This window comes from Oryx dammah, unplaced genomic scaffold (genome assembly GCF_014754425.2).
Source record: "Oryx dammah isolate SB20612 unplaced genomic scaffold, SCBI_Odam_1.1 HiC_scaffold_22, whole genome shotgun sequence".
NCBI lineage: Eukaryota > Metazoa > Chordata > Mammalia > Artiodactyla > Bovidae > Oryx > Oryx dammah.
Window position 1 is genome coordinate 21,316,131 of NW_024070206.1, and position 20,471 is coordinate 21,336,601.

General features: G+C 40.6%; 1 protein-coding gene and 1 long non-coding RNA gene across 7 annotated transcripts in view; both read right to left on the bottom strand.

Moving 5' to 3' along the window:
- Positions 1-20,471, bottom strand: part of PTPRM (protein tyrosine phosphatase receptor type M) — a 660,655-nt gene that overhangs the window by 530,259 nt on the left and 109,925 nt on the right. The gene's annotated exons all lie outside the window — the stretch shown is intronic.
- LOC120881077 lies at positions 1,714-20,062 on the bottom strand. The gene is made up of 3 exons (XR_005725202.1): positions 20,052-20,062; positions 10,582-10,584; positions 1,714-1,831 (listed from the first exon to the last, which is right to left on the bottom strand). It is a non-coding gene; the product is annotated as an uncharacterized LOC120881077 (long non-coding RNA).

Consider the following 20,471-nt stretch of genomic DNA (forward strand, 5'->3'; position numbering starts at 1 on the left):
CAAACTGACAAGTCACTGCCATGAGCCAGGACAGAAGAATTTCTTAGACTGTTGTGAAAGATTCTATGCAAAAATGTGATGGAATAAGTATGTTAACTTTCATTGATATAACAGGAGACATTACATCCAAAGGTTTTACATGTTTTGTTCCATGACATCCCCACAACCAAAATGGTGTGTTCAGTTTCGTAAGACAAGGAATCCAGTTCCCATTACTGTAGATGATAAAAGGCAAAGAAAAGTTAGGTGACCATCAGTGGCCACACAATTGATAATACAGAATTGATATCTGGACCATTCTCTCTATTGCGCAGAATAACTTAAGGCCTAAGTATTGGACTCTCATCATTCTGATCTATATTCAGATGCTCAGGGTGAGGTGACAACTGGATATGCTACTTAACATCTTTGCCCTCTCTTTTCCCATCAGTCAAATGGGAATATAATCACTGGTTTCATGGCAGTTATCATAATTAAATCAGGAAAAGCACGTCAAGTATTGACATTGCTGCTGCTGCTGCTAAGTCCCTTCAGTCATGTCTGACTCTTTGAGACCCCATGGACTGTAGCCCTCCAGGCTCCTCTGTCTATGGGGATTCTCCAGGCAGCAATACTGAAGTGGGTTGCCATTTCCTTCTCCAGGGGCTCTTCCAGACCCAGGGATTGAACTCACATCTCTTAAGCCTCCTGCATTGGCAGGTGGGATCCTTATCACTAGCGCCACCTGGGAAGCCCAATGTATACAATGCCTTGAAAACGGGAAGATGAAAAGTGCATGTGAGATTCCATTGTATGGTGCTAGTACATATCATCTTTTCCCCAGTAATTCCAAGTTTAAACCGTTCAGTTTTACATATCCGAAGATTTCTGACCATCATTTCCCACACACTCATAGCTTGTCTTCCTCCGATCCCTAGGCAACTTCAGTGGGGGGGACAATGTGTTAATGACATAAGTAATTGGGTTCTAAAAGATATCATGTTTGGTTTTTTTTTATAGAACTGGGAGGAATGGAGGTGACACATCAGAAGAGGAACAGCTCTTGACAAATGGGTGCACAGCCATTCCTGTAAACAGGAACTTCCCTGCAGGAAAACCTCCTCCCCTGGGATCTATAATTTGGCTGTTGCCTTAGAGAGCTGATGAAAGCAATTACAGGACAAAAAGGCTGATTTCCCCTGCATCTGGTGAGATGAAGCTGGGGATAATGTTTCATTTACACTAAAGGAATTCATGCTTTCTTTCCGAATAGAACCTGAAGGATGAATCCAAACTAATCAGAGGCATAGGCACCTTATCAAGATGAAAACCCCTTAAGATGCAGTTTCCCAGCCTTAAAGGTCAGGCCACTTATTAAAGAGTTTTAACAGTTTTATCAAAAATGACTGCCTTTGGTGCTTCACAGAAGCCAAAGGGGAAACACAGAGCCATTCCTGTGTGTTTCCATTAACCGAAAATATTACTGACCAACAAAGATAACGTTCTAGGAAAAAAAAAAAAAACAGAAAAATAAGTTTTTCAGAGCACAAAAAAACAAATGTCTTTCTGCCAATATTGTAGGGTTTTTTCTTTTTCAGATTTCCCTAGTTTTTTTTTATACTTGTGTGTGTGTGTGTGCGTGTGTGTGTGTGTTTGTATGCTTGCTGCTGTTGCTGTTCAGTTGCTAAGTTGTGACCAACTTTTGAGACCCCATGGACTGCAGCACTCCAGGATTCCCTGTCCTTTGCTATCGCCTGGAATTAGCTCAAACTCATGTCCGTTGAGTCAGTACACATTTACTTGAATAGTTTTATCACATGCATAGATTTGTGTATCCACCACCACAGTTCACCTTCATTTTCTAATTTTCAAAATAATCATTTGGTTTATTATCCTCTCAAGATGATTTGTTATTTTTCTTTAGTATCTTTATACGCTCACTGATTTCATCACATTTTACGTGTTTCAGTCCATTGCAGTTACTATCCTCAAAATGTTCTGTCTTTGGCCTGTGGAACTCTCTCCCATTTGTCTCTTGAGTCTTTTGGACACCATGCTATTAGTCTCTAATATTAATTACTATCTGATGCGACAAGATGTTCCGAGCTCCTCTCATATATCTCATTCTTCAGACCAAGAATCAACCATTTCTCCAAGGAACTTAGCTTCTTTTAGTGGTGAAATGGTGTTTCAAGGCCAGAAATTAGTTGTTACAGGGGCTCATTGCTTCTGGGTTAGTTGTTGTTGTGGTTTTTTTTTTAATTTTTATTTTGTATTAGAGCATAGCTGATCTACAATGTCATTGTAGTTTGGGGTATTATGGCAAAGTAATTCTCTTTGAACCCATGCCTCCTGCATTGACAGGCAGATTCTTCACCACTGAGCCACCAGGGAAGCCCACACAATTCTTTTTTTTTTTTTTTCATCTGAATGGCTTGGCCACATAGATCAGGATATTTTCACTTTGAAAATTCCAGACATGGGGCTTTTATGAAAACTCAGCAGATCTGGCAAGACTGGGTGTATATTCCTACCTGGAGTTGAGCAGAGGCCTCTTCTCTGAGGCTTCACCCACTCGTGTCACTTGTCCCCCCCAGGAAGTCACCTGGGCTTGGGGCCCCTGCAACAGACGCCAGGTGTCCTTGCGACAGAGCAGCACAATGGCTAAGACAGGCGCTCAGAGGAAGTCAAAATAAATGCCCAAAGGACCGCAGGAAGTTTCTGTCCTGATACATTTAGAACCATCACTCTTCAGACAACTAACTTAACCCCACACACCGGTGGGGCCGCCACAGAGTGTTTTCAATTGTACTTGAGCAATGTCACAATACTTCCCAGAACATTAATGCCATTAAGGCTTTTTCAAGCAGTAGTAAAACCCTATACCATTTTCTCTCCTTTTCCAATTAAAGTCCACAATAGATCTGAAGTTGGCCTCACTTCTTAGGAAAGAAACTAAAACATGGCTCGATTTTTAATATCAGCTCTACTAGAATCCAGACGTGCCTGCCCTCTCCTCATAAATTTTTATCTATCAACAGAATTTTATGATTTAGTACTTAAAGCACTAGTAGAGACTTAACTGGGCTTCCCAGGGGGTGCTAGCGGTAAAGAACCCACCTGTCAATGCAGAAGACATAATAGACCCAGGTTCGATCCCTGGGATGGGAAGATCCCCTGGAGGAGGGCATGACAACCCTCTCCAGTATTCTTGCCTGGAGAATCCCATGGACAGAGGAGCCTGGTGGGCTACAGTCAATGGGATAGCAAAGAGTCAGACACACCTGAAGCGACTTAGCATGCATGCATAGTGATTTAATTAAACATGAAACTTGAAAGGATACCTAAAATCAGAATTACATGAAAATATTACAGATTTATTAACTAAGCCAAAACCTAATTGAAAGCTGAAATATAGAGGCTGGGCAAAGGCACTGCATTTATGCTGAAACCTTGTTCACCTGGGGACAGAAGCAGTGTACTACCTATGGGCCCCCTCCAAAGCCCTCCCCAAACCACAGCACCCTGGAAGCATGCAGATTTGGGGTGCACCCAAGAATCTGCCTGCAATGCAGGAGACACAGGATATACAAGTTTGATCCCGGAGCCGGGAAGATCTTCTTGAGAAGGAAATGGCAACCCACTTCAGTACTCTTGCCTGGAGAATCCCATGGACAGAGGAGCCTGGTGGCTACAGTTCATGGGGTCACAGAGTCGGAAACAACTGAGTGACTAAGCACAGCACATCCTTGCCCTTCTTCATGGCTTTGGATGTTAATACTAAGCATGTGTCCTCCAGACTCATGGGCACAGATGGCTCAGAAAAGTCTGTGGCACCTGTAATGCAGCGCTGGACTGGGCCTCCTCTGGCTTTGGTGCAGTGGGGAACACAGGACTGGGAATCTCAAGCCCTTCCTAGGTGTGAAATGTTTAGCTGGAGAATATTTTTATCTTTGGAGGGAGGGGGTCTATGTCTAGTGCCTGTATTGTGAAAAGATTCCTAAACACGGCAGGAAGCTGCTGCCTGAGGAGTCCTGGGAAAACCCTGGAAATGAACCCACAAGCTATATGTCCAGGGGTTCTGATTCAGTGTCAGGTATGAGACCGAAGCGGAGAAGACAGTGGCACCCCACTCCAGTATTCTTGCCTGGAGAATTCCACGGGCGGAGGAGCCTGGTAGGCTGCAGTCCATGGGGTCGCTAAGAGTCGGACACGACTGAGCAACTTCACTTTCACTTTTCATTTTCATGCACTGGAGAAGGAAATGGCACCCCACTCCAGTGTTCTTGCCTGGAGAATCCCAGGGACGAGGGAGCCTGGTTGGCTGCCGTCTATGGGGTCGCATAGAGTCGGACACGACTGAAGCAACTTAGCAGCAGCAGCAGCAGCATGAGACCCGAGATGCCACACTGCAAAAATGTCCCTCGGGAATTTCTAAAGATGAGGTGGATTAAAGAAGCAATGTCTTCCACTGGCTTGAGCTGCACTGATCCTTCCCCTTCAAGGAGGCAGCAAGGTCAGAACTACCGGGAAGCCGGAAGGGGCAGCATCTGAACACACAGGAGGAGCCAAGCGTCTGGTCATGAAGAAAGGAAGCCAGAAAGGACATACTTTATAACAAAGCAGAGCTTCAGAGAGAGTCCCCCTCTGTATGACAGCCCTGTATCTTGTGTGCATGGGTCTGTCTACTGATGGGCTGGTATCAGTGTGGTATCTTTTCCAGAGTCTGGCTTCTCATTAGCTTGTACCATTCATCTCAAGTCACAGACAATCATGACAACTGAAGAATAAATACAGGTGTTCCAAAAATTTTCTCTTCAAGGCATTTTCTTAGAAGTCCTGGGACATTTACCAAATACTCTTCATTTTGGGGCTTCCCTGGTGGTTCAGATGGTAAGGAATCTGCCTGCAATGCAGGAGACCCAGATTCGACCCTTGGGTCGGGAAGATCCCCTGGAGAAGGAAATGGCAACCCAACCCAGTATTCTTGCCTGGAGAATTCCATGGACAGAGGAGCCTGGAGAGCTACAGTCCATGGGATCGCAAAGAGTCTGACACAGCTGAGCGACTAACACTTTCACTTTCTTCACCGTGGCAAATGTACTGGTCAGGGGAAAATGCACTGACTATAAACATGGACTTTACCGAGAGAATCAGAGAGAATGTGAGAGGGAGGAGGAGATTAATAGTCGAAGCTTTATGACACCATTGGACACAAATGTCAGCCTCCCACCTGACACGCTAAACTTAAGCCAACTTTTAAAAAGGCAGATAAAACTTTCAAATTCAAGAATTGCAATTTATCAAAATCAAATAGAACAATGCAACTCTGATTCAGCTGAACTGCTCGCCACCAAAATATAGACTGAATTTTCCAAAATCATTCCAAAATTTCCAGTCTTCTTTGCGGCAAGAAGTATTCTTATAACTAAAGTTCTGATCAATGAAAATGAAGTGCAAGTGAAGTATTAGGTGGCTGCTTCCATAAACTACTTTATAAACCAGCACACATTGGCCCTTTGCCCCTCCTACTGCTTCTCTTCTTCATCACTTAATTCATGTTAGCTAAAATTAGGATGTGATGGCTGGAGCTTGAGCAGTCATCTTGAGCCTTGAGGTGCCACATTAGGATGGATGGTGTAGAGAACCAGAAAGAAGGGGCTGCCCATCCACCACCACCTCCACCACCAGAGTCTACTTACTTTCACATTTCTTTCACTGGAAGGGGAAAATAAAATTCTATATGCGTATAACATTCTCATTTTGTGTTTTCCATCACCTTGGGCTGGATCTAATCCTTACTAATACATAACGTTTCATACCAATAACATCCATCAAGATGTTAGAAAATGTTTTCTTTTCAAATTTTCTTGCTCTTCAAAAAAAAAAAAACAAACTAAAGTATTTGGTCTTTGTCTCTGCAGATGTAGAAATTATACAGAAGGCAACATACAGCAACTCCTTTAGCACAACTCATGAATAAATTTTTCATCACCTCCCAAGTGTTAAGTAAGCTGCAGACACACAAGAACAGAGTGCGTTCCTTTCCCCTACATTCTCCAATACATTTTCTCTTTGACTCAAACTGATAGTATCAGGTTTTAAGATTCATTCTCACCATCATCCGTCCCCTCACCCTTAAATCCCCAAGGTACTGATAAGACTTGAGGTTCACAGGATCCGTGTAGAACCGACATGTGAAGATCTACAGTAAAAATGAAAAGAAAAGCTATTCCCAAGAGTCAAAAAACTTGCATTCTTATCCTGGCATTACTGCCAAAGTCAAGATGGCCTTGCTGTGATGGTCATGACCTCTTAGTGCCTCACATCCCCATCTGTGAACTAAAGGGCCTGGATGATGAGAGCTTCACGCTTTCTCTAACATGAGGATACTATGGTCTAAAATGATAAGCCTTAACGTTTCTTTACCAGGTGGCTTAGTGGTAAAGAATCTGCCTGCCTGCCTGAAGGAGATGCAAGAGATGCTGGTCCAATCCCTGAATCAGGAAGATTCCCTGGAGAAGGAAATGGCAACCCACTCCAGTATTCTTGTCTGGGAAATCCCATGCACAGAGGAGCCTAGCAGGCTCCAATCCATGGAGTCTCAAAGAGTCAGACCTGACTTAATGACTAAACCTCCACCACCAAAGTTTCTTTAGGGGCTCCAAATTAATACCTGCAATACCAAAGTTATTTCAATTCAGAACACTGATATTTGAGAATGACTTACTATTTTAACCACTGTATGCTAAGAATCTGTTTCCTTTGCTACTCTACTAACTTGATATTCATGCTTACTGTTAGAAACAAAATTTGGAGAAAATTACAGCCATAAAGACTTTGAAAAGAATTTACCAGACAATGTTCTGGGACAAATTTCAAAATCTCACGTTGATAAACAGAAAGCAAAACCTTGATGAAGAAGTGTTACTCCCTCTTTGGAGTGTGTAAATCCTGTATGAGAAAAGTTGTTAAATACAATTTAATCCACTCCGGAGTACAGTTAAACGGATATGATGGATGGCAGGTTGTCTTGATATTTCCATTTGCCAAATTATGATGGATGAGTGATGTTCACTGCTGAATTTCCAGGCTAGGGCCTGTGTCTGAACTCCCTGTCTATACCAAGAGCTTCCAATCAACAATTGTTCTAAATCTGCCTCCATCAGACCTGTGTGACACTCCACAATTATGATAAAGGGGAAAGCCGGAAACCTTACAGAGTAAGTCCCTGGGTACTGTGTGTGATGGGACACGCAATCAACCTGTCAGCGAAGTGAAACTGTCTCAACAAATTTGCAGTATTTTGGACTTCTAAGTAAGCTTTCTCAGCAAACTTCCCCCACCACCTCCCCAGGGAAAAAAGTGCTTCTGGCTCTGTAATTATTTGCCTTCAGGGAAAGAATTTACTGTGAGGAACTGGGACAGAAACTTGATATTTCATGTCCGCTATTTCCTGAGTCATACAAATGCCCCAGATAAATGACTTTTAATCACCCGCCTAAATTTGAATGAAGAGGATCACAAATCAGAGAAACTGTATATAATCCAAAGATACTCACTTGGACTTACAGTAACAATGTAGTATTTACTTAATCTGTGTGTATTAAGCACACATGTGTTTCTAATTATGTGTAGTTTAAGGTAATAGTGGTGCTGGAGAAGATTCTTGCGAGTCCCTTGGACTGCAAGGAGATCAAACCAGTCAGTCCTAAAGGAATCAGTCCTGAATATGCATTGGAAGGACTGATGCTGATGCTGAAGCTCCAACACTTTGGCATGTGATGCAAAGGACTGACTCATTGGAAAAGACCCTGATGCTGGGCAAGACTGAAGGCAGGAGGAGAAGGGGATGACAGAGGATGAGATGGTTGAATGGCATCACTGGCTCGATGAACCTGAGTCTGAGCAAGCTCTGGGAGTTGGTGATGGACAGGGAAGCCTGGCATGCTGCAGCCCATAGGGTCACCAAGAGTCAGACATGACTGAGGGACTGAACTGAATTAAGGTAACAGAGGTGGCTCAGTGGCAAATAATCTGCCTGCCAAGCAGAGACACAGGTACAATTCCTGGGTCAAGAAGATCCCCCGGAGAAGGAAATGGCAACCCACTCCTGTATTCTTTTCTGGGAAATCCCATGCACAGAGGAGCTTGGCAGGCTACAGTCCTTGGGGGTCACAAAGAGGTGGGCATGACAGAGCAACTAAAGCAAGGTGTAATAGAGACTCTTCTCTGCCACTCTGTGAAAACACAAACTTACAGCTTCAGGACAGAAAGCAGAAACAAGCAGAGAAATGACTGACAGTTAAATATTCAAATAGCTAAGAAAAGAATGCATGTGCCAAATGTCTAAATAGGTTTTTTAAAAAGCTCAACAGAGAAAAAGTGAGCAAGACATGGCGCATTTTCAGCATGAACCATCCAAAGATGACATTCTCTAAAAAAGCTGGGAGTACAGACTCTTCAAAGTGATGTGTTTCAGTGGAATACAGCCCACTTTCCTGTGCAAGGGTCCATCCTGGTCCTTAGAGAACAGAGTTACTGTGTAAAGTGCCCTCCATGTCTACATAATCTAAAGATAGTGGTACAGTGAGCTTTCAGGCACAATAAAGATTCAAGGTCAAAATAAGATTTTTCCCATATATATTCAACACTTGAAAGGTATTTCATATAAACATTAAGGCATGTTTAGAGTACGGGCTTCCCTGATGGCTCAGATAGAAAAGAATCTGCCTGCAATGTGGGAGACCTGAGTTCCATCCCTGGGTCAGGAAGATTCCCTGGAGGAGGGCATGGCAACTCATTGCAGTGTTCTTGCCTGGAGAGTCCCTTGGACAGATGAGCCTGGAGGGCTACAGTCCATGGGGTCACAGAGTCAGACATGACTGAGCGACTAACCCTACCACCTCCACCACGTTTAGAGTATATGTTTTTCATTCATGGAGAGTACACAAGAGATAGCTTCAACAACACAGAATGTCCAAAGCTTGACTTTAATTCATTATTTCACCATTAAGACAAAAATAAGGCCAGGATTTAAAGGTAGGTTAGCTTTATACGGGTCCATATGATTAGAGGTTTGAAAAATCCTTAAAGTTGCAAGTACTTAAAAAAAAATCAAAGCAGCCATTAAGGATAATAATTTAAGTAAGGAACTCAAATGTGTGCTTTGGGATGATAAGGGGAAAACACTTATGAGTGGTTTTAGAACAAACAGTATGGAAAATAAAACTAAGAGTCCCAAGACCATTTTTAATTGCTTTACTTCAATGAATGCTACACCTTTTCTCGAACATGAACTCTGTCTTGACTACTCTCTTTCCAACGCTTTTCATTGCTTGCTTTTCTTTTCCACTTACTAGCAAACAGACACTGTTGTTTTTTGTTTAGGTACAATGGAAGTTCTGCTGTAGCAGAAAATTAAAGAATAAGGGGAAAATCGGGAAAGAAATAATATTGCACCCAGGGATCAGCCTCAAGCATGAGTCCATAATCTACCCTATGATGACTGTCCACTTTACTGCCAAAAGGGGCCCATGTGCCCTAGATCAGGGACACAGACATCCTTGCAAAGCCCTCTGGGAAAACAAGCTAAGCTTATACAAGGGAGCATTCCTCCATTTCTCTGATGTACAACAAACAGAAAGGCATTTCATTCAGGAAAACCACATAGAGAAAGTTGGAGAGAACTTCATTTTCAAAATGCTTAATAGCTAGTTTCTTGATGAATCTTCAGTTTGTTAACTTATGAATAAACATAGGAATTGAGGTGGGAGTCACCAAGAGTCCAGGATACAAATAAATCATTCCTGCTTCTATCAACTAAAATAAGAGAAAAATCAAATTGAAGTGTTAGTCTCTTAGTCATGTTCAACTCTTTTTGACCCTATGGACTGTAGCCCTCCAGGCTCCTCAGTCCATGGGATTCTCCAGGCAAGAATACTAGAGTGGGTTGCCAAGCCCTCCTCCAGGGGATCTTCCTGACCCAAGGAAAGAACGCAGGTCTCTGAATTGCAGGCAGATTCTTTACTGTCTGAGCCACCAGGGAAGCCTATAAAATAAGAGAAATGCTGCTATTTTGGATATTAGGTAGTCATGATAAAACAGAGTAATGAATTTGAAATATTTTAAAATAGCAAAATATCTGAATGTTAAAAGAGCTCATATTATGGTACAACAGAATAGAAACTGGAATAACTTGGGGAAGCTTTAAGAAAAGGTCTGAGGTTGGAGCTGAGAAGATCTTGGTTTGAATCCCAGATTTGCTATTCATACTTAATGATCCTGTGACCTTGACCAAATAACCTTAAATTCTGATTGTTGATTCTGATGCCTTTGGTTTTAGTGCCTATAACATAGAAATTATTGTAATACCTATAGTGCTATTTTGGGGATTACATTTGAAAAAAATAACATCTGTAAAATATACAACACACAGCAGATGACCCTAAGTAATAGATATTTTTTCAACCACTTAACATAATTCTTTGGGGTTAAATTTTTCACATTTGGATTTGCTGAAAAATTGCAAATTTTTAACACAGCACACAGAAAAACCTATCTATCCATTTTCAAGTTATTCTAGAAGCAAAAACCAAATACATACTCACTTTCCCACATCCAAATTGGGAAGAAATTGTAATTTGGCTGTTTATTTGGACTTCTATGTCTGTAAAACAGCTTTACAACATAAATTCAGATTTGACACGCTATTGGCTTGCCACAAAAAAAGTCAGCTGACTCTGCTATCTCTCAAAAGACTTTACTAAATACATCTGTGAGACTTAAATAACAACAACAACAACAAAGTGAGAATACACAACTAAGCAAAAATTTATCTTAGCATACATTTAAGTTCATTAAGGATTAATACAAAGAATGATGCATTTTCCTTACAAGCCAAAATAATTCAGTGAAGAATAAAAGCAATCTTTTGAGGTTAAAAATTATCTGATGAAAAGGTACAATGAAAATATAATCACAGAAAGTACAAAAACACAAAAAGAACTGGTCTTTCTCATAAGTATCTTTGGCATAGAATAGAATTAGAGGTTGGGCTTCCCAGATGGCACAGGGTAAAGAATCTGCCTGCCAAGGCAGGAGATGCAAGAGACGCGTGTTCCAGCCCTGGGTCAAGAAGATCCCCTGGAGGAAGAAATGGCTACCTGCTCCAGTATTCCTGCCTGGGAAATCCCATGGACAGAGGAGCCAGGTGGGCTACAGTCCACGGGGTTGCAAAGAGTTGAACACGATGAGCGACTGAACAGTAACAACAACAAGCGTTGGCAAAGATATGGGGAAACTGGAACCCTCGTACATCGCAGGTGGAAATGAAAACGTTACAGCTTCTTTGGAAAAGGTTGGCCCTTTTTCTAAAACATAAATATAGAGTCATATGTGACCCAGGAATTCTACTTCTAGGTAAAACACTAAGAGAAATGAAAAGATGCATTCATACAAAATTGTATACACAAATGTCCATAAATAGCCAGATAGTGAGAATAACCCAGATGTTTGTTAACTGATGAATAGATGTATAATATATTGAGACGTGGTATATACACAAAATAGATTATCAAGCTATGAAACAGAATAAAGTACTGATAAGTACTATAATATGGATGAAACTGGAAAACGTTATTCTAAGTGAAAGAAGCCAATCATAATAGACTAGGTATTGTATAATTCCATTTATAAGGAATATCCATAATAAGCAAATCCATAGAAACACAAAGTATATTCGTTAGTACTTTGCACATTAGTACAATAGTTGTCTAGGGCTGGACTGGGGAGCAGAAATGGGGATTCATTGCTAAAAATGGGTACAGAATTTGTAAGGGTGATGAAAAATGCTTTAAAAGTAGATTGTAGTGATGGTTGTACAACTCCTTGGATATACAAAAACCACCAAACTGTACATTCTACATCAGTGAATTGTATGGTGTGTGAAGTATATATCAATAAAACTGTGTTTTATTAAGAACAAAAAATGGCACTTTATAATTTCAGAAGAGAGACTTAAGCATTAATGCCTAAAAGCATGAGAAAGTTAAATCTGGAACAGAGGACAGTCCATCATTCTGATATGGCCATTGACCAGAATGAGCTACCTCACCACTGAAGACCACAAGTGCAGGGAGAAGCTGAGTCAATAAGCTCCTGACTAGCTTCCATACATAGATGGAAAGCCTCTAGTTGACAGAAGTCATTTGGGTCTGTTGAAATCTAGGGTCAAATGCAGCCCTAAAATACTATCAACCTGAGTAACTGACAAGTATATGAAAAATAAGAACATTTTAATTCTCAGGAACACAACTATTAGTTAAAAATGAGCCAGGGTCCCATCACCCTATGATTTTTAAATTTTATTTTAAATATATATATATATACCAGGAGCAGTCAACCTTTAATGTGGTTGTTCAGTTGCTAAGGGATGGCTGACTCTTTGTGACCCCATGGACTGCAGCCCATCAGCCTCCTCCATCCTCCATTATCTTCCGGAGTTTGCTCAAATTCATGCCCATCGAGTTGGTGATGCTATCTAACCATTTCATCCTCTTCCGCTTGCTTCTCCTTCTGCCCTCAATCTTTCCCAGCATCAGGGTCTTTTCCAATGAATCAGCTCTTCACATTGGGTGACCAAAGTATCAGAGCTTCAGTTTCAGCATCAGTCTTTCCAATGAATATTCATGATGATTTCCTTTAGGATTGACTGGTTTGATCTCTTAGCTGTCCAAGGGACTCTTGAGAGTCTTCTCTAACAGCACAGTTTGAAAGCATCAATTCTGTGGCACTCAACCTTCTTTATGGTCAGTCCAACTCTCACATCCATACATGACTAATGGAAAAACCATAGCTTTAACTATATGGGCCTTTGTCAGCAAAGTGATGTGTCTGCTTTTTAATATGCTGTCTAGCTTCGTCATAGTTTTCCTTCCAAGAAGCAAGCGCCTTCTAATTTCATGGTTGCAGTCACTGTACACAGTGATTCTGGAGCCTGAGAAAATAAAATCTGTCATGGAGTATTATTCAGTCTTCAAAAAGCTAATGCACATTATAAAAAAAAAAAAAAGCTAATGCACATTATAGCAAGGATAAACTTTGAGGACATTGCGCTAAGCAAAATAAACTAATCAGAAAAAGACAACTACTGTATGATTCTACTTCGATGAGGCAGTTAGAGTAGCCAAATTCAAAAGAGACTCAAAGTACAATTGTGGTTGCCAGGGGCTGGAAGGGAGGGAAGAGGGAGATAAGTAGTCATTACTTAACGTATATAGAGTTTCAGTTTCACAAGATGAAGAGTTCTGGCAACAGGTCACAGCAGTGTGAATGCACTTAACACTACTGAACTATACACCAAACAAATGTTTAAGATGGTAAATTTTATGTTATGTGTATTTTACCACTATTAAAAACAGTATAAATAAAGTCTAAAATGTTTAAGTCTATCCTTTCCCAGATTGGAGAATCCACTTTCAGAACACTGAATTATCATGTGTTCTAGGATCTATTTTTATTTCCCCCCCAGCAGCCAACAGATGTGTTAGCACCTCTCTATTTCACTATGGAGGCTTAATATCAGAAAAAAGAAACCCCCCATGACTCTTTCCCCCTTTCAGGTTTTCCTAGATACTCTTGTATGTTTAGTTTCTATGTGAACATGATAATCAAACTGTTCAGCTCAAAATAAAAGTGAGTCACTTTTTCTGGTTGCATTCAATTTATTAACTTGAACATAAATGACATCTTTATGATTAGTTATCCTATCCAAGTGGAGAAGAAAATGGCAACGCACTCCAGTATTTTTACCGGAGAAATCCCATGGGCAGAGGAGCCTGGTGGGCCATGGCATCCCAAAAGTCAGACATGACTGAGCAGGCAAACAGCAGTAACAACCCTTCCAAGTACAGATTATAACTACCCATTTATTCAAACCTACTTGCTGCCCTTCCAGGAAAGGTTTATCATGTTCTCTAGTCAAGGCTATGGTTTTTCCTGCGGTCATGTATGGATGTGAGAGTTGGACTGTGAAGAAGGCTGAGTACCGAAGAAGTGATGCTTTTGAACTGTGGTGTTGGAGAAGACTCTTGAGAGTCCCTTGCACTGCAAGGAGATCCAACCAGTCCATTCTGAAGGAGATCAGCCCTGGGATTTCTTTGGAAGGAATGATGCTAAAGCTGAAACTCCAGTACTTTGGCCACCTCATGTGAAAAGTTGACTCATTGGAAAAGACTCTGATGCTGGGAGGGATTGGGGGCAGGAGGAGAAGGGGACGACAGAAGATGAGATGGCTGGATGGCATCATGGACTCGATGGACGTGAGTCTGAGTGAACTCCGGGAGTTGGTGATGGACAGGGAGGCCTGGCGTGCTGTGATTCATGGGGTCGCAAAGAGTCGGACACAACTGAGCGACTGAACTGAACTGAACTGAATATTACTCCCAGATATTTTATTTTCTTGTTCTCATTGTTGCTGTCATCTTGGAGAAGGAAATGGCAACGCACTCCAGTATTCCTGCCTGGAGAATCCCAGGGACAGAGGAGCCTGGTGGGCTGCTTTTCATGGGGTCACAAAGAGTCAGACACGCCTGAGTGACCAAGCTCATTGTTGCTGGCATAAATAAAATGTTCTCTGTGTTATCATCTGATGAGCAAGTATCTGATTCTTTTAAGTAAATTACATATCCTGGTACTTTAATAAATTTTTTTTTTATTGTTTGTGTTAGTCTTCTCATTGATTCTTTTGGATTTTCCAGGTATCACCTGCAAAGAGCTAGCCTTCCTTCCTCACATACAGATCTTCTGCCTTTAATTATCTTTCCTTGTCCTAATCCATTGGCTGCTGCTGCTGCTGCTCCTGCTAAGTCACTTCAGTCGTGTCCGACTCTGTGCGACCCCATAGACGGCAGCCCACCAGGCTCCCCCGTCCCTGGGATTCTCCAGGCAAGAACACTGGAGTGGGTATCTCATTGGCTAATAACACCAATAAAAGGGTAAACAGGTGAAGCTGGCGTCACCCTTGCCTTCTTTGGAGGCTAGTGGCATACTTCTTACACTTTAACATGAGGTAAGATGTAGACCTTATTTCTTCACTCTTAAATAGTTTAGCTCATGTTAAAGAACTGATCACCAATGCATATTTTATTGAGTTTTTTCTTAAAGTTAGGAATGGGTGCTGAATTTTGTGAAAAGCCTCCATGAAGGCAGGGAATTTGGTTGCATTTTTCAACACTCCATCTATAGTATGTTCAATACTAAACACATAAAGTTTAATATTATTTTTGATAAATGTATAAATGAGCAGTTCTAAGTTCCTAATTCTTCTGTATAGCATACTGATTGTTATATTGTTTTCTAGTGTATATGATACACAACGGGCACATTATAACTGTCAGAATATCCATACTTGCTCACCTAATAAGTAGACCTGAGAAATAAAGAAAAACTAGCAGTAGGAGGCTACAAGTATCACCTGTACAGTTTGAGCTTTAAAGCGTTTGATAAAAATCCCATCTCTACTAAGGAACTTGTTTTCCTTTCTCTCTCTGGAGGTCAAGAACAGGAGTAGTGAGCTAATCTAAGCTTATTTTAAATAAACTATACCAGTTTCAACATTCATTATGCCCTCATTGTAAAAGTGTTCAGGTGAAAAGCTCTGGGCATCTGACAGCAGGTTGAACGCTTTAATTCAGTGAGCAGAGGGGACACCACAAGCCAATAATAGAAAAGCCTTTTTAACAAAGGATGTTATTCTCTTAGAGTAGTAATCTTTCGCAAATTACACAGAAAGGACTTGATTATAGTTTTCAGTCTTCTAGAAAAGGATAATTTAATACGAAGTTAAAAGCTGATTCATTTTTGCAAGGGTTTTACTAGCTGTCAATTATGCCCTTTACGAACCATCCACTGAGCTGATGTATAGTAAAACACAGACTGGGAACGTTATTTGATTACAATTAAGGTTCTCAATATGATATTGTGAAAGTCTGATATACTACCAAAAATACATATTCTTGACTCCCTGTTTAATCTATATTTCTATAGTCCAGATAATCACTATTTAAAAATCTTACTGTATGCTTTCTGAAAGCCAACTCAAAAGCTGAATAAAGAAGATGAACAATATTCTAGTGCTAAGGTAATTCTTGCTGGAAAATAGATAGGGTATCAATTTTGGGGATCACTATGTGTCCAAACACACAAATATTAATAGAATATTGCAGTAGCAAGGACTTTTAAGATCACCTACCAATAAATTCCACCCTCTCACATAATAGGAAAAAAACTGAACTCAAAGAAGATAAGCAATTTTCCAAATCATATGTCTAGTGTTTAGTAGAGCCAGACTAGTTTTGGGTTTCCCAGTCAAGAATGAACACCACTTTTTCTATTTCTCTCTCTAAATCACAGTTAACACAAAGAATTTGAGACATATCCTGAAAAGAATGACACAGTATATTTTTAGGTAGCTGGCACTGGATGTCAATTTACATTTTCCTTAAAAATCCAGAAGTAAAGTTCCTGTGAGTTGTTTTAAAAAGCAGTTTGCAGGAGATACAATATATTTTTTCTTTCCTTCACAATTTTAAGTTGCATAATACAAAATCAAAGGGGTAGGGCCTCAAGTAATTAACAGTGCTTTGTATTTGCCTACAAGGAGATTTACAAATGCTTGCTCAGACACAAGGTGGATTCCACAATAATCTCCAAAAGGAATTCAGGCATCTGGAGTCACTAATTACCAATGACTTACAAATTACTGCCTTAAAAGTCAAATTTTATATTGACTACTCCATTTCTTCTCTACTCCCAAATCTTAAAACATTTTACATGGCTAGCCTCAAAAAAAAAAAAATTTCTTTGGGAAGTCTGAAGGCAAAGATGGCTAATAATTTATAGTTCCTTTCCATATTTTCTCTGTTTTAGACCATAACTCATTCCTAACACTCTCAAAATTCTCAGTATGTGTAGCATCTATTTTCAGGATCATCTTTTTTACACAGGTAGAAGCAATCTTGCTTATTTATTGGCAAGAACAAGGGTGTAGTTTGCATTTTGTTCCATTGGGACAGTCTGTCTCTCCACATTAGCATCTTGGCTTCCAACCCTTTTAAAGTTACCTTCTATCTGCAACAGGCACCTCTCTTGAATTATTTTAAAATGTGAGTGAGGGGGAAAAAAATCTAGCCCTCACCAAAAAAAAAAAAAACCTAAAACCCCTCAATTAATGCCTCTGATTTTGACATCTCTCACACCCTCATGCCTATAATCACTATATGATCACCATATGTCACTTTTCCATTATCTGGACCCAAATCGATGTCCTTTGGTGTGGAGAAAGAAAAAAAACACATAGGAGGAATTATAGAGTAGAGAGTTATAAAGAGAAATGAGATTCATGCATTCTATATATGGAATAATCAATATAGTACTCTTCTATCCTTTTGAGCTTTTAAAGAAACTTATTTACAAAGTTAAAATTATTTACTGGAATTTAAAATGCAGAAGTAACTCCAACTTAATCTTTACAATCAATGAAAAAACTAGAGACAGTTGATTGCACTCTGCCAATCACCAGGACTGTGAAATTGGTGCACATGATCAACGACATTTTTGTTGCCGTTGTTGTTCAGTCACTCAGTCACGTCTGACTCTTCGATCCATTGGACGGCAGTGCGCCAGCCTTCCCTGTCCATCACCATCTCCTGGAGCTTGCTCAAGCTCACGTCCATTGAGTCAGTGATGCCATCCAACCGTCTTGTCCTCTGCCGTCCCCTTCTCCTCCTGCCTTCATTGTTGCCCAGCATCAGGGTCTTTTCCAGTGAGTCTGCTCTTTGCATCAGGTGGCCAAAATATTGGAGCTTTAGCCTCAGAAGAAGTCCCTCTAATGCATATTCAGTATTGGTTTCCTTTAGAATTGACGGGTTTGAGCTCCTTTCAGTCCAAGGGACTCTCAAGAGTCTTCTCCAGCACCACAGTTCAAAAGCATCAGCTCTTTGGCACTCAGTCTTGTTTACGGTCCAACTCTCACATCCATACATGACCACTGGAAAAACCATAGCTTTGACTAGACGGACCTTTGTCGGCAAAGTTATGTCTCTGCTTTTGAATATGCTGTCTAGGTTGGTCATAGCTTTTCTTCCAAGGAGCAAGCATCTTTTAATTTCATGGCTACAGTCACCATCTGCAGTGATTTTGGAGCCCAAGAGAATAAAGTCTGTCACTGTTACCACTGTTTCCCCATCTATTTGCCAGGAAGTGATGGGACTGGATGCCAGATCTTAGTTTTTTGAATGCTGAATTTTAAGCCAAATTTTTCACTTTCCTCTTTCATCTTCATCAAGAGGCCCTTTAGTTCCTCTTCACTTTCTGCCATAAGGGTGGTGTCATCTGCATATCCAAGATTATCAATATTTCTCCCGGCAATTTTGATTCCAGCTTGTGCTTCATCCAGTGCAGCATTTTGCATGATGTGCTCTGCATATAAGTTAAATAAGCAGGGTGACAATATACAGCCTTGATGTATTCCTTTCCCAATTTGGAACCAGTCCATTGTTTCATGCCTGGTTCTAACTGTTGCTTTTTGACCTGCATACAGGTCAATACTACATAATACTCACAATGGTGTTTTGGGTGTTTCCTCCAACATGATGTTTTCTTCTTTTTCTTATAAAATATTATAATCTAACTTTGGAAATATAACAAAATATAGACAATGAAGAAGAATATTTTGAAACCACACAGTACTAACAGCCCAAGTACAACCACTTTGAGGTACATAAATTGGCTTCTCTGGTGGCACAGATGGTAAAGAATCACCTGCAGTGTAGGAGACCTGGGTTCAATACCTGGGTCTGAAAAATCCCTGGGAGAAAGCAATGGCTACCCACTCCAGCAAACTTGCCTGGAGAATTCCATCAGCTATAGTCCATGAGGTCGCAAAGAGCTGGACACGACTGAGTGGCTAAGTGACAACAATAGAAATAAATACAGATACAGATATCTATGGGCTTCCCAGGCGGTTCAGTGGTAAAGAATCTGCCTGCCGATGCAGGAGATGCAAGCGATGTGGGTTTGATCCCTGGGTCAGGCAGGTCCCCTGGAGGAGGAAATGGCAACCCACTCCAGTATTCTCTCCTGGGAAATGCCATGGTCAGTGGAGCCTGGTGGACTACAGCCCATGGGTCACAAAAGACTTGGACGCAACTGAGCACACAGGACTTTAAGGACGGGTGCCCTTTAATTCTGAGAAGACCAAGTAACCAGGTACTTGTGGCCTATCTAGAAACCCTCCAGATGGGTTATGCTCATGATCTTGAAAATCTCTAGCAAACTGCTCCATTGAGCTAAAGCAAAATCTGCTCTGGAAAGGTATCGTGTTGGTCATGATGCTCAGCTGGATGTTAGCCATTTCCTTTCATGAAGGAACACACCCCGGCATTCAACAGAGATTAAACAGCACATATGGATAATGCTGTTTGGTATATGCTAACAATCTTGGCAGGTTTCCTTTTAATAAACTACTCCAGATGTTAGCCTCAGTAATTATGCCTGCCACCATTCAGCCTTAAGAATGAAATACTGCTGCTACAATTCCTTGTTTGTGCGTCTATGGATCATCCATAAACATAAAGCCTGCACCGTTAGGACAGCCCCGTGAATGGGCTCTGCATAGAAACAGGCATAAAAAAGACCCACTAACAGGCTGACCAGCATGAACTGGTAACTATGAAAACACAGATGCTCTTAGGAGTTTTCAAATCATTTTTACACGCTACATTTACACCTTCTGTAGCTAATGAAACATTTACACATTCCAATGCCTTACTATTTCAAAATATGCCAGAAAGTGACAAATCTGATGCAAACAATTATCTGTAGCACAGATACAACAGACTATCATGCATGAAAAGAAATCTAGTCTGGAAATCTGATTCTATAGAAGAAAATTAAAATTGAGATGTTGTGCGCTAAACTTTTGAGTGTTGTTAGAATTGGGAAAACACGGTTGTTTGCATTTTCTGAAGGCCTAATTTGCAAAAGGACTCTTCATGATCCTGTTAAGAAACAAAACAAGTCAAAATAGATCTATAACTAAGTGTCAGAACAGTAAGTTATAATGACTTGATTTAAAGGAGAATCCTGGAAAAGGCATAGCTGATGTTACAAGTGATGCAATTTTCCTGACTTTAAAATGAATCTCCTTGGTGAGGAATAATCAACCCAGTCTTTTGGGATATTTAAATGATTGTGCTAAAAAGACAGCATAACCGGTGAAATGATTAAACTGGTATCAAATGATAGCTGACAGTAGACTATTGAAAGTATTAATAATGCTGTCATTGCCATCGGGGCCCTGGGAAAGGAACTTCTATAAAAACTATTTTATATTAAGGAGTTTAAGCAATACTTTCACCTGTTTATCTTTAAACCGTCATGACAGCAAAGTCAGTATTCCTGTCAAAGCCCAGGTACTTCAGTGAAGGTAT